At 43.1% G+C, this 14,385-nt stretch overlaps 2 long non-coding RNA genes across 2 annotated transcripts in view; one reads left to right on the top strand and one right to left on the bottom strand.

The window, feature by feature from the left end:
* The window catches only part of LOC310767234, a 30,143-nt gene that overhangs the window by 7,666 nt on the left and 8,092 nt on the right, over nt 1–14,385 (top strand). The window lies entirely within an intron of this gene.
* Nucleotides 4,770–13,705, bottom strand: LOC310767249. Its single transcript, XR_014550797.1, has 3 exons — nt 13,071–13,705; nt 8,469–8,544; nt 4,770–5,879 (listed from the first exon to the last, which is right to left on the bottom strand). It is a non-coding gene; the product is annotated as an uncharacterized lncRNA (long non-coding RNA).

Genomic DNA, 14,385 nt, shown 5'->3' with positions numbered 1-14,385 from the left:
ATTCAACTTAAGGCAATATATTGGGAAATTAGCATGGAACAAGGGAGAACAGAATGAGCTTTCAGAAGTAACTGGAATCTGATTTTTATCATTCTACCCTACTTAGCTTCCATAAGATACCACTTCAGCTACTGAACTTGATCCTCTGCTTATGCTGCAGTAGTTGAACTGAGGATTAGGATCAAATTCCTGGTGGAAATAATTTGCGGATACTGGGCAGCTGAAATACTTCCAGAACTCAAGCTTGACAGTATTCTCAAGGGAATCTTTTGTTCCTGTGATTTTCCCCCCTTAAGAAATAAGGATAGTGCGCTACAATTATGGCAAAAGCCCACACAGAGGTGGTAAAAAACTATTTCTAAACACAGTTACATAAAATGAAAATGTAGGTGAGAAATATATTAGTTCAGAACATTTATCAGTTTTCTGCTGCTTGCACTTTTATTTGCTTCACATTAATCTTCGCCAGAATAGTTTTTGGTTCTCAGTTAATTGTTTTCAGCACTTCATTGATTTTATTTAAGAACCCTGCAATATCTGAACCCAATACACACATTTTTATTTATATGAATGCTCACAGCAGTTTTATAACAGTTGCTTGTGTCAGTCCAAGTACTCTAGTTTCAGGTTCATCATTCCACCATGTCCTTAGATTACCTTTGGCAACCAGCTCATGAATGTTGCTGAGCTTATAAACAAAGGCCTCCTCTATGCTTCAGCTCGATGCTGCCAAAAGGAGGCCCCATAGTTTCATTGAAATGTGCATGCTTTATATGCATACAGTCAAGGGTCCAGTTACTGGCACAGTCACTTAAAATAATTTCAGGAAAAGCCTATGTCTTAAGACCATGGAGAGCTTTGGCTAATCAGCATAGACAGTATAGTATTGGACAAGATGGATCTCAAATATTTAAAAAGTTGAAATGTTACTTTTGTTATATTGCCCTCTGTATTTAGAACTGCTTTAGTTTTCCCATTGTTGATCCTTTAGCAACTAATTAAGCCTTAGTACCTATTATCATGTTGGTTGTTCTTAAGCCGAATATCTAATGCCATTAAATAATTTCTCCTGAGGAAAAAAAACCCCTCTCTCTGATCTTGTTTTTTACCACTGTGTTGTAGCCTGAAGGCTCTGGCCTTGCAACCTCATCCATATGCCATCTCTTTGATCTCAGCCAGGTTGACCCTTCTTCTACAGCTAAATATTTATCATCAGCATTTCTGAGTTCTTTGGTGTTCAAGTTAATAAAGCTGAAGATCAATTTACATGGAGTGTGAGTTGGACAGGGATTTAGCTCACGGGATGGACACACTGCCTAATGTGTCTTGAGGTCAGGACAGTCAGCCATTTGGCCATCCTGGTGCACCTTTTCCTTCACATACATCCATGTTTAATTGAAGCTAAAGGTTAGCCATATCAGTCACTTGTAATTAGGGTTCTGAGTGAAACGTGATCATTGGAAATCCATGCAACGAAGAACAATAATTTATGGAACATGAGAATTCTCTTTCCATAATGCACTCTGTATGTGATCTGTGGGGAATAGATCTCTCTATTGCTATTAGGGATGGAAGGATCTGTCAATTTTGATTCATTCAGTTTCTAATTTTTTTCCATCTTAAATTTGATTCTATACATTTCTGTGCGATTTGTAATTTTTCTCTTTTTTTATCCTTATGAAAATTCACCAGCATTTTAGTGCGAATTTCTCCTAATAAACTCATTTTTCTACACAGCTTTAACTAACAGACACATTTTTACATGATATTTTCATGAATATGTTAATTTTTATGTACACTTTTACTTAATATGTACTTTATTGTAAAGATTGGTTAATTGGAGAACTCCATTGCAAAATCTGATGGAAGTATGGATTTCAAAGAATTACTGTTTTGGTTCTCTATTATTTGCGAAAGTAGAAATTTGATAAATTCAGCTTCAAATATAAATCTGAAACAAGTTTCTTTTTTCTTCTGCTTTGATCACCTTTTGATTTGGAGTCATACATCTTGACATTTTGCCAAATATCCATATTACTTGTATTAAAAGCTGAAATAGATCTGGTTTGAAACATCTTGCTAATAAACAGTGCTTACTTCTTAAGCACTGCTGGATCAAATTCAAAATAAATACAGCAGCATTTGCCAGCCAGAATTTGTCTGGAAAAGGTTTCATTTGACCCTCCAGTTAGAATCTCTTCAAAGAATTGTTTTACTAACAATCAAGATCTCTGTGTGTGCCATGGACACCATTCCCATGGGACAAAGCATTATTTCATGACAGACTTTTAAAAAAATTCCCCCAAGTCAAAACCTCCAATAAGAAAATATATATAATTTCCTCAGATGGAGCTAATTTGCCCAACATGTTGCCCAACTAGCTTGACTGATAAGAGATTTATCCTGTGTTATGTTACTCATAGGGACGCGGGTGGCGCTGTGGGTAAAAGCCTCAGCGCCTAGGGCTTGCCGATCGAAAGGTCGGCGGTTCGAATCCCCACGGCGGGGTGCGCTCCCATAGCTCGGTCCCAGCGCCTGCCAACCTAGCAGTTCGAAAGCACCCCCGGGTGCAAGTAGATAAATAGGGACCACTTACTAGCGGGAAGGTAAACGGCGTTCTGTGTGCTGCGCTGGCTCGCCAGATGCAGCTTGTCACGCTGGCCACGTGACCCGGAAGTGTCTGCGGACAGCGCTGGCTCCCGGCCTCTAGAGTGAGATGAGCGCACAACCCTAGAGTCTGGCAAGACTGGCCCGTACGGGCAGGGGTACCTTTACCTTTTGTTACTCATAGTATCATAGAGTTGGAAGGGACCACAAGGATCATCTAGTCCAACCCCCTGCAGTACAGGAATCTAACCCAATATGGGGCATGAACCCATGACCCTGAAATTAAGAGTCTCGTGCTCTACCAACTGAGCCATCCTCTGCTGAGTATTGCACTCTCCAAATATATCAGACTCTTCAAATACAATATGAGGTTTATTTTGTTGCTTAAAAAGGTAAAGGTAAAGGGACCCCTGACCATTAGGTCCAGTTGTGGCCGACTCTGCGGTTGCGGCACTCATCTCGCTTTATTGGCCGAGGGAGCCGGCATACAGCATGTGGCCAGCATGACTAAGCTGCTTCTGGCGAACCAGAGCAGCGCACAGAAACGCCGTTTACCTTCCCGCCGGAGCGGGATTTATCTACTTGCACTTTGAGGTGCTTTCGAACTGCTAGGTTGGCAGGAGCAGGGACTGAGCAACGGGAGCTCACCCCATCGCGGGGATTCGAACCGCTGACCTTCTGATCGGCAAGTCCTAGGCTCTGTGGTTTAACCCACAGCGCCACCCGCATCCCTATATTGTTGCTTAGTTCACCAATATTTTAATGGCCGATATAACTGTTCTCTGTTGTGACAAACTGGGACATTCAGTGAACATTTCAAAATTTAATATTAGATTGCACTTTTTAAATATATAACCACTTTAATGTCTATCCTGGCTCCTGCCCCAAACACCATGACTGAGGCTCTTCTGTATGATTAGGAAGAAAAGTTTATTCAAAGCTAGGTATGGTGCAGGTCAGGCTATAGGTGCAAAGCACGAAAGGGGTGGCTAGTGAGTTCAAGAACCATATCAAGAGTCTCAGATTGAATGAAAGCTGCAAAGATGTTTTGACCAATGGATATGTCCCTCCCACCATCTATTAAAGGCAAGATGTAGCTCGCTCACTTGTGACACTCCCCCTAAGAGACTGGTTTACTTGGAGGTATGATTTTCTCCAAGGGACCTGGGTCTGTTCCCTAAAGCAGAGGCAGTGCTGCATTCTTGGTGGTGGAATGAAGGCCAGCCCCTCGGTTTGCTCCTCCACCTGTCTAGCCTTCCCTTGTGGCTGGTCAGCATTCAACCTCATTGCTAGGGAATTTCTCCAACCCATGGAAGGGGCAGGACAATGAGACAGCCTGCCTCCCCCTTCCTAGCCTCCGCAGGCTAAGGGGCATGACCTCTTTCCATCCTCTTTCTCCCCACTCTCCCGTTAAAAGCCAGAAATAAAATGTGGAAGGAGAAATGCTAACATGTATTACCTACAACACAGTGTCCGTCATTCTGTACAGTTTCTTTAGGCAAGTAGAAGGCATGCAGAAGGTGGTTTAATTCCCCGCACGCACCTAACATGGACCCAGCCACCCACTATCTGCTTTTGAATCTCTCCCAATAATGTAACTTCTCCATGTGCATTCCAGTTCTCACTAATTAACAGTTTCACACCCAGAATTCAACACATTTTCAGCTAGGTATTTTTAAAACAACACCTCATGTGTTAAGCACTTTCAGTAAGGAAAAGTTTAATTTTTAAAGGGCTTGTTCCCCCCCCCCGCCCGCCTCCCGCATGCAAGACAGTTTTTTCCATGCAACATTGTGCTGCATCTCTCTAATCTAAGAAGGGGAATTCAGCAGAGGAAAAGAAAGTCCAAGAGGAGAGGAAAGGACTGGGCTCGATTGTGAAAACATACGTCATTAAATGGTTGCGAAAATAAAAAGGGGCAATCTCCTGAGTTCTAGGGTGGGGGGAACAATTGCAAATGCTATAATTATTGTTTCCTCCCTACCTTTTCAGACTTGGAAGGAGTCCTTTGGAATTCCTCTGCCAATCAGATTAGACAACACTGAATTAGTTGAGCAATGGTCTGACTCAATAGTCATAAATTTATTCTCCCTCCCAGGACTCTTCTTCAGATTTCTCCTCCAGCTGCTCCCTTGTTCTCAGTGTCTTTCCCAACCAAGGTACACCAGTGGGGACTATCAGTTGTTGAGGTCATTCCTATATTCCAGCTACTTAGGCTGGAAGGAAGTTGATCATTGACTGGGAGATTTCATTCAAGGATGGCCACTAAGGCATCTCCAAAAGACAACAGGACATATTTGCAGAATTGCAGATCAAGAAATAATTGCTATCATTTAAACTAGAAATATGACATTTCATCATAGTGGAGACGATTGTAGCATGTAAAGGTAAAGATAAGGTCAAAGACCCCTGGACAGTTAAGTCCCGTCAAATTCAACTATGGGGTGCGGTGCTCATCCCTGCTTTCAGGCAGAGGGAGCCGGCGTTTGTCCTCATACAGCTTTTCTGGGTCGTGGCCAGCATGACTAAACCGCTGACCTGGTGGTTTAAACCACAGCGCCACCCACGTAGCATGTAGGCCAAATCACTCTGCTGTCCAGGTGCTGAGTGGCAACTTTGAAGTCCCTGCTTTCCCTTGCCATGATTTCATATTTAAACTGGACTTGGACTGGGTAGCCCTTCCAATAATGGACCCCTCCAAATACAAGACTGTCCTCTGACAGCTCTTCTAATGGAGAGAGGACCGCCTTCCGCAAAGTAGGGCAACTGACCACATTGACCAGAATACTGCCCTCACCAACGTTGGTCTTGTGGATTTCTGCCAATGCACTTGAAATTAAAAATTAAAACAAATCTAACTCTGGAGGAGGTAAACAGCACCCTCTCTGGAACCTGCTTTCTGGACCAATTGATTCACTTTGCTTCAAACTGAGGCCTGTCCTGCAAGCCAATTTACTTTCACTCACATTCATTCTCTCTCTCTCTCTCTCTCTCTCTCTCTCACACACACACACACACACCCCACACCTCCTAGGAAACACTGTCGTTCAGCCTTTCAAGCCATTCAACCTTTTACCCACCTTTGATATTTAATCTTCTCTTCACCTTCTTGAACAAATTCAAAGGTTTGTAAAGAGTGCAAATGACATTTCAGTAGACAAACTTAGGCTATCCTTGGCTGATATAAATTAAAGATGGAGGCCAAAAAGGGAAATGGTGTACTGACTGAAGACTTGACTTTTAATTTGCCCTCATCCTACGGGTTTTTCAGACTGTACCTGCATAGCTACAATGTGCCCCCTTTATAACAATGGTGAATAGAAACTGAAATCTGCCATCACTTTAGCTGATGTCTAGGCTGTTCCTTAAATGGTTAAAATTCTAAACTTGTGCTATAGATTAGGGAATCATCTCCTTTCAATCTTTGTTCTTTCTAGACGATCTCTTACCTTTCGGGACCAAATAAAAACCATTGTGACTAGGGAACAACTGATCCCCAATTCAGTAGCTAGCTGAGTCTATCAATGTGCATGGCGGGAATAATGTAACTATGAATTACTTACCAGTATGTTTGTGGGTAGACTGGCATCATCTACAGCAGAGAGGAGGAACCCGTGGCCTCCCTGGACAACAACTCCATCATCCCAATGAACATGCTGGCTGGGGCTCATGAGGTGAATTGGAGTCACCTAGAAGGCCAGAGTTCCCCACCTTTGACCCATAGTGGAATTACTCCTAAATAAGCATGCATAGTACGGAACGTTCAGTCTTGCTCAGCCATTACCTTTTCTGCTACTTCATTGTGTGTTATAAACTTCTGGAGTTCCATATCACATGGGTGATGGTTCACATCACGACTTCCAGCAGTTGATCTACCTGCTCAGAGGTGGTTGATACTGGTGGGGGGGAGCAGCCATGTGATTTGGGCAACCTGGGTTAATGCAGCTGTCCAGAAGTGGAAATGTGGAAATCAAACACATGGGAACAACAACTTTATTACAAAGTTGACATTTGTCCAGGTTGAAGTGAAGACTGACCCAAACGTGTCAATTTCACAGGTAGGGTATCTATGGGTCAGTTTTTCTGAGGCAAAGAGACTTCTACCAGGTGTCAAGTTCTTGCCCTGTCCACAAGGTTCAAATTCTCTCTCTCTCTCCAATTTGTATTTAAAGAAAAACAGATCAGTACCCCACAGGAAATGGCACAATCTTCAGCCACAGGATTTCTTTCAAGAGGAATACTAGCTCAGTTGTAGAGCACATTCTTTGCATGCAAAAAAAAAGTCCCAGTTCAATCCATGGTATCTCTAGGCAGGGCTGGAAAAAGGCTCTTGCCTGAAAGCTGAAGAGCTGCTGCATGTCAGTTTTGACAATGCTTAGCTAGATGGACCAATGATCTGACCTGGTACAAGGCAGCTTCTTCCTCTGTTTACTACTGAGCTGCCTTTTCTCATGGGAAAAAGCATGGAGAAAAGACAAACAAGCAGGCTGGACAGATGGGACAAACCCTGAAGGCTGCAAAAGACCCAGGAGCTGCTCAGCGACACTGGTGTAGATGAAAGCCTGGCTTTTCTCATCCCTGCTGTGCAGCTCTTACTCATTCAACCATCATTGGACTTAAATCAATGACATGTTAATCAATAGGAGATCAACACAGCACATTCAGCGCTAGAACAGATGTGTTCTGCTTGGCAGTACACCTAGCGGCAGGAGTTGTGTTTAAAAAAAACAAAGGTGTTAGATCTTTGTGAAAAAGTTTATGCTATGGGTTACATCAATGGAAATGTCACATTTTGCAAGCAACCCCCTCACACCAACCTTGTTACTCTTTATTATGCAAAAAGTAAAAAATCTCTCCCCTCCCATCTGCTTCAAAGTTATGCATTTAAAGCAGCCCAAATGCTTCCAGTACTTAGCAATAGGACTTGCTTCTGAGTAGACATGCATAGGATTGTGCTGTCATTGCCTAGGATACGGTTTGGTGCTTCCCAATTCTCCAAGCAGTGAAAAATTCCAGGGCAGCTTTTCCATAGCTGTCAACTTACAGATTTGAAAATAAGGGGCCAGCCTCAAAAATAAGGGACCAGCAGCCAAAATAAGGGATTTTAGTCAACCAGCTCCTTTCCTTTCCCCCATAACAGTCAATCGAAGGAGCCTCCAAAACAAATCCACCCCCCCACGAGATCGCCACCTGCCATTGTACTCAACCAGCTCCTTTCCTTTTCCCCCATCATGTGCCCCTGCTCCAGAAAGACCTTTTCCCCAGCAAGGGTAAGTGGGCCGTCGATGATGTATCCATCCGATTCCGAGCACAGGTATGTTCAACTTCTGAGCCCCTCCGAGCCAAAGGAAGAGCCCAGCCAGCAGCCAAACGAAGCCTCAAGCAGTGGTTCCCACAGCGCAGCAACCCAGCAAAGGGGATGCAGCAAGGAAAACCACCGTCACTTCTCCGCTGGGAAGCGCTGAGCAAAGGCGAGTCCCCAGGCAATGTGGCCAGGCACAAGGCATGCAAGCTCCACCCCCCCAGTCGTTCTTAGACTCCTTATTGGGTGAGCAACGCAGCCAAGCAACACAGTTGGAGCCTCCCTGGCCGGCAGTGAGGGACCGAGAGGAGCTGCTTCCTTTGAAACCCAGGAAATTTAAGGGACATCATCAATAAGGTACAGCAGCAAGACACGGCGCTGGAATAAGGGAGTTTGCCGCCAAATAAGGGGCGGTTGATAGCTATGAGCTTTTCCTTGATTTCCCAGCAGTGGAAGAGACTGATAGCATTTTATTTTATTTTTTGTCAATCTACAAATATACAACTAGAGCCTATGTGTGCAGGTGCACTCTTGCCAGGCATACAATCTGTTATCTCACCTCAGATCTCAAGAAAGAGGAAAGGCATCTTCAGCTCCAGCTGCTTTTTGCCTTCAGATCAGGCTCTCCTGTCTCTCTGCAAAATAGAAAATAAAAAACGAACCAAAACACTCTAACACCAGCCCCTTCCCTTTATATGCAGGGAGGGGGAGTCAAGGGATGTAGCTTCTTCCAAGCCTCCCCCCATTTAAAGTGCTCATAGCAAGATATCTCAACTATTTCCTGACCATTAACTCCCATTGAGGAACTAGCTATCTAGGCCAGTCTCCATAACAAAGGAAGATTGTTCAGTCATATAACAGTTTTCAGCCCTTTACAAAGGCATGCCTAGGGGCAACACTTGACTGATGATGGTTTGTGAACGCAGCTTATCACCACTCCCCAAGGAAGCACAAGGGCATTAGGAAGTATAGGGAAATTGACTGCCGGGTGAAGATCATCCTCTTTCCCAAGGCGTGTTCAGAATTTCTGCATGTTCCACTTTTTTCTCTCTTTTTTAAAAAGATTTTCACATTTTTATTTGCCTCTTGTCATCTTGTATTTTGTTGTGCTTTTATTAGTTTTAAAATATATGTTTTGTGATTAGTTCTATTGACATTTTTGTACACAGCCCTGGAATATTTTAATGAAGGGCAGTTAGGAAATACTTTCCAATAAATAAGTAATCTGTTCCTCCAAATCAAATATAATTTGTCCCCTTCTCTAAGCAGCCTATGCCTGATGAACTTGACTGCTAGGTGCCAGTTCCTGGGGGCTGAGGCACTTTGAGCCCCCCAGTTGTTGTTTTTAGGGGGCAGCCTCCTTCAAAGTTCAGAAGGTGTTCAGCTTCACCCCCTGACTTCTTGCACATGCAACCTCAGAACATCGCATTGGGCCCCCTCAATCATCTTGAGAAGCTGGCACCTCTGACTGATGTGAGTTTAGCATGTTGGATCAGGCCAAAGGCCCATCAAGTCCAGCATTCTGCTCTCACAGCAGCCAAGCAAACATCTGTGAAAAGCTTACAAGCAAGATCAAAAAACCAACAGTGCTCTCCTCATCTGCAGTTCTCAGCAACTGGTATTCAGAGGCATACTGCCTCAGACGGTGGAGGTAGAACAACATGACTAGTCATTATTGATAGCCTTACCCACCTCAAATTTGCCTAATCCTCTCTTAAAGCCATCCGAGTTGGTAGCCATCACTACATCTTTTGGTAGAGTGTTTGCGAATAAGTTTGCCTGTCCATAATCTACCAACATCCACTTCATTGCTTGGCCCCAAGTACTTCTCCTTAAATACTTTCTCCACACTATGCATAATCTTATAAACCTCTATCACCACCACTACCCTATGCTCACCTTCTTTCTAAACTAAAAAGCCACAAGAGTTGGTTGCATTTTTCTTAACCTTTTCCAGCTCTGCAACAACCTTTCTGAGTGAGGCAACCAGAGCTTTACACAGAAATCCAAGTGTGCTGGCATTATAGATCTGTTTGATGGTGTTATGATATCAACAGTTTTATTTTAAACCCCCTCCCTAATGGCATATGTGCCTTTGGGGAACCATGGGGCTCAGATACCAAAATTTGTATATAGGAGAGGTTGGGACACCTGTAGCCCCCAAGATGTGCCTGAGTTAAATGTCCCATCTTCCCAAACCATCTGCCCTTTTGACTGGAGCTGGCTGAAGCTGGAGTCCAGAAACATCTGGAGGGTCACAGATTTCCCACCCTTGGTACATAGGCTGTAGAGCTCTGCATTGCTGGAGAATGTGAGATGATGATGACGATTGATTTATTACTTATACCCCGCCCCTCTGGCTGGACCTCCCCAGCCACTCTGATAGTTGTTTATTTCCTTGACATCTGGTGGGAGGGTGTTCCACAGGACGGGTGCCACTACCTAAAAGGCCCTCTACCTGGTTCCCTGTAACCTCATTTCTCACAGTGAGGGAACCGCCAGAAGGCCCTCAGCGCTGGACCTCAGTGTCTGGGCAGAACGATGGAGACATTCCTTCGGCCAAGGCCGTTTAGGGCTTTAAAGGTCAGCACCAACACTTTGAATTGTGCTCGCACATGTACTGGGAGCTAATGTAGGTCTTTCAGGACTGGTGTTATATGGTCTCGGGGACCACTCCCAGTCACCAGTCTAGCTGCCACATTCTGGATTAATGGTAGATATATTAGTACTTTATTTTTGCTATGATCACTAAAAATATCAGATTTAGCTGGTATCAGATTATGGCATAAAATGTTGTGCCTAGGTCAAATACATGAAGTGAGGTTCATTCATGATAGAACTGGAGATCGTTTTTTTAAAAAATAAGCTGCCTTCATGGTATTTTAGAGCTTCTACTTTTTGCTCTTAAAATCCTGGGGTAAACATTTCAAGGGCGCATTAACATGTTATTAATGCAGCTAAATTTTAACCTAATGTGATTTTTCAAATAGACTTGATCATACTGCGAAGAAGGTAAAAGGCATTTAGCAGACTACAGGCACCTGTAGTAATTGATGGAGTAGTGGGATAATTTTCCTTTTTATCTCATTAATGCCTTCATGTCAAAGGTGCATGAAGTAATCCATTTGAACATGAGGCTGGGGTTATAACTCTTCTGGAGAACTGTATTTCGATCATGGGCCATCTGCTTATGAATGGAGTTTAGGTAAAACATAGTTTCATGTAGGTGAATGAAATGTTTTCTGCAAGATGCTATTTTCATTTATGTATTTTGGTGCACTCAGCTATTTTAGTTTCTCCTATGAGCTCCCATGGATGACATGCTTCTGTACCACCTATTAGATGATAATTGGACATGGGCCCCAAATATTTCATATAAAAACATAAATTTGGATCTTCATATTGGACCCTTTCTATATCATCAACAACATCATCATCATCGTTGCCTCTAGTATCATACACTGCATATTCCCTCAGCACTTGCAAATATTTAAAATATTGTGCTTTAGCTGGGTACAATTGTTTGCCCCATACTAGACATAACTATGCTGTAGATGTGATTGTTCTTTGGGTTACTTAACCATTTGGACTGTCAAGTCAAGAGACTCTATGGTGGTGGCACCATGGCACCTCAAAGTTCTTTACTAGTGCCTCTTAAATGCTTTCAGTGGGACACGGGTGGCGCTGGGGACGTGGGTGGCACTGTGGTGTAAACCACAAAGCCTAGGGCTTGCCAATCAGAAGGTCGGCGGCTTGAATCCCCACGACGGGGTGAGCTCCCGTTGCTCGGTCCCTGCTCCTGCCAACTTAGCAGTTCGAAAGCACGTCAAAGTGCAAGTAGATAAATAGGTACCGCTCCAGCGGGAAGGTAAGCGGCGTTTCCGTGCACTGCTCTGGTTTGCCAAAAGCGGCTTAGTCATGCTGGCCACATGACCAGGAAGCTGTACGCCGGCTCCCTTGGCCTGTAAAGCAAGATGAGCTCCCCAACCCCAGAGTCGTCCGTGACTGGACCTAACGGTCAGGGGTCCCTTTACCTTTTTAAATGCTTTCAGTAGCTCCATTCCATAAACATAGCAGATATCAAGCTTGTGTTCATATTAAATGCCACCCTCTTGCAATGCTATTTTGGAGAAATTAGTGGTACCCACAAATATGAAATGTATCACCGGGTGCTTGAAAAAGAAAGATGGACTTAGAAATCATGAAAGTGAAGGAATAATGCACATTATCTTTTTGCTTACTGTATGTTTTTGACATTTTACCAACTTTTTTGTTATTCCATTTTTAATTTTTTTAAATTTATCTATACAGTTACGTAGACTAGAACCCTTGAACCTAGCCATGTTCAAGGGGTTACTATTAGTATACAAAGCACTCAACAGTTTGCGTATTCAGGAGGAATGGGGAGCCTTGCACACGTAGTGTGATGTTGGTGTCACTCATCTTGGTGATTATTGAGAGATGTGTGTACCCATCCCTGCAAAGTAACTATACAAACATTTCCATGAGAATCCAGGGAATAGTCTGGAATGCAATATAACATCACAACTTTGCATGTTCAGAACATGCAAATTGGTTCAGGCTTCATACACAGGAGTTGGGTCACCGATTAATAGAGCTCAACGGCTACAGGCTGGCCACAAATTGAACACTGCTGTGTACTGGGTAAGCAATGCTAAGAAAGTAAGGCAAAGCATCACAATAATACAGAGGCATAACTGGCTCCATGTCTCCCACTATCCACACTAAGTTCCTGTTCCTTAAATGGCAGCTTTCAATTGGATAAAGGTTGCGACGCTCATCTCACTTTACTGGCAGAGGGAGCCGGCGTACAGCTTCCGGGTCATGTGGCCAGCATGACTAAGTCGCTTCTGGCGAACCAGAGCAGCGCACGGAAACACCGTTTACCTTCCCGCCAGGGCGGTACCTATTTCTCTACTTGCACTTTGACGTGCTTTGAACTGCCAGGTTGGCAGGAGCAGGGACCGAGCAACGGGAGCTCACCCCGTCGTGGGGATTCGAACCACCGACCTACTGATTGGCAAGCCCTAGGCTTTGTGGTTTTACACCACAGTGCCACCCGCGCCCCAATTTCAATCGGATACTGCAGTCCAAAATTGTGACATGTGCTATTTCAGTTTTTTCTTAGTTCTTTACTCACCAGCGTTCGCAGTTTTGCATTTAAAAGGCTTCAGAGATCAAGAACACCAATCCAGCTTCTGTAACTTTCCTGGAAAATAAAAGCATGTTTTTTAGCCAGTCAGTCGGTATACACCCTGTTGCCACACACCCACAATTAACTTTTCTTATTGACTTTTATCTTTCTTCAAGAAAAGCTTTGTGGATTGATGCCTGAGTAATTGTGGCCTTTATTGGCCTGACATATTGTTAAGTTTGTGGCTAATGAATAGAAATGTAGAGCTGATCATTGTGAATCTTTCAAAGTGGTCAGCACAACAGCCTGGGGTCTGCAGCGATTATTACACTCAAGGAAATAAGCCCACACAGTATTGATTTTCTGGAGAAGGGTTGTGGCTGGTTTTTTCAAACATGGCTATGCAATGCATTAGACAGGGAAGCAGATTTTTCACGGGTTGCTATTACCAAGCAGTATTGGATAGCTTTACATAATGCCATTCTACCAAGAGGCAAACACACTGAAGAAACTGTAATTTTTTTAGAATGGTCTGTAATTATACTAGCTTTCATTTAGTGAACAGAGTCAAATTGCTTTGTGGGGAAAAATATGGTTGATCTTATTTAACTATAAATCAGGGTTTTTTTATCATAATTAGCATTCAGTTTTGAGGTCACACAAAGACCCTTTATCATGTTTTAAGATAATCAAATCTCAAGTGCTCTTCCAAGAAAAATTGTATTTCAGTACACATGCTTTGATCACTATAATTTCCTTCGTATTTTTTTTCAAGCTAAATTGTAAATTTTGATTTTCTTTCATACATGTTTTTGTTTCATGCACATAGCAAACCCAGCACCTCCTGGTGTTAGGCAAATAGTACTTTTCAAGCTGGTTTCCTAGGAAACAAATATAAGTGGCAATAGTGCACCATTCATTAATACATCGAACAGTTAAATAATAATTCAAATTTATTCCTGTCTCGCCCTGTCCTGAACTGAGGGCAGTGAATACAGTTTTAAATGATAAAAATGTGGCAGAGGTTTCTCAATAGAAGCAGACCATGTTCATGGGATGAAGGGAGAGGGGAAAGAGGGCAAATGTAGACAAAACATAAATTATAATATTGATCTTAACAAAACAAAAATGAAAATATGGAGAACAGGTGACTTTTCTGAGGGAGGGGCACTGCACATGGGATACCACTCAATCCATCCACCAGCAGGTCTATCTTAAAATGGTGGCTGTGGATGTTTAGTTCGGTTTTGTTTCCTTATTTGATTGTTTTTAATAAATATTTATATTGCTTATTTTGCTCATCAGTGATAAATGCTCAATG

This window comes from Podarcis filfolensis, assembly GCF_964270895.1.
Source record: "Podarcis filfolensis genome assembly, chromosome: 7".
Lineage (NCBI taxonomy): Eukaryota > Metazoa > Chordata > Lepidosauria > Squamata > Lacertidae > Podarcis > Podarcis filfolensis.
The sequence above is the reverse complement of the archived record's forward strand: the minus strand, read 5'-3'. Positions and strand labels throughout refer to the sequence as shown.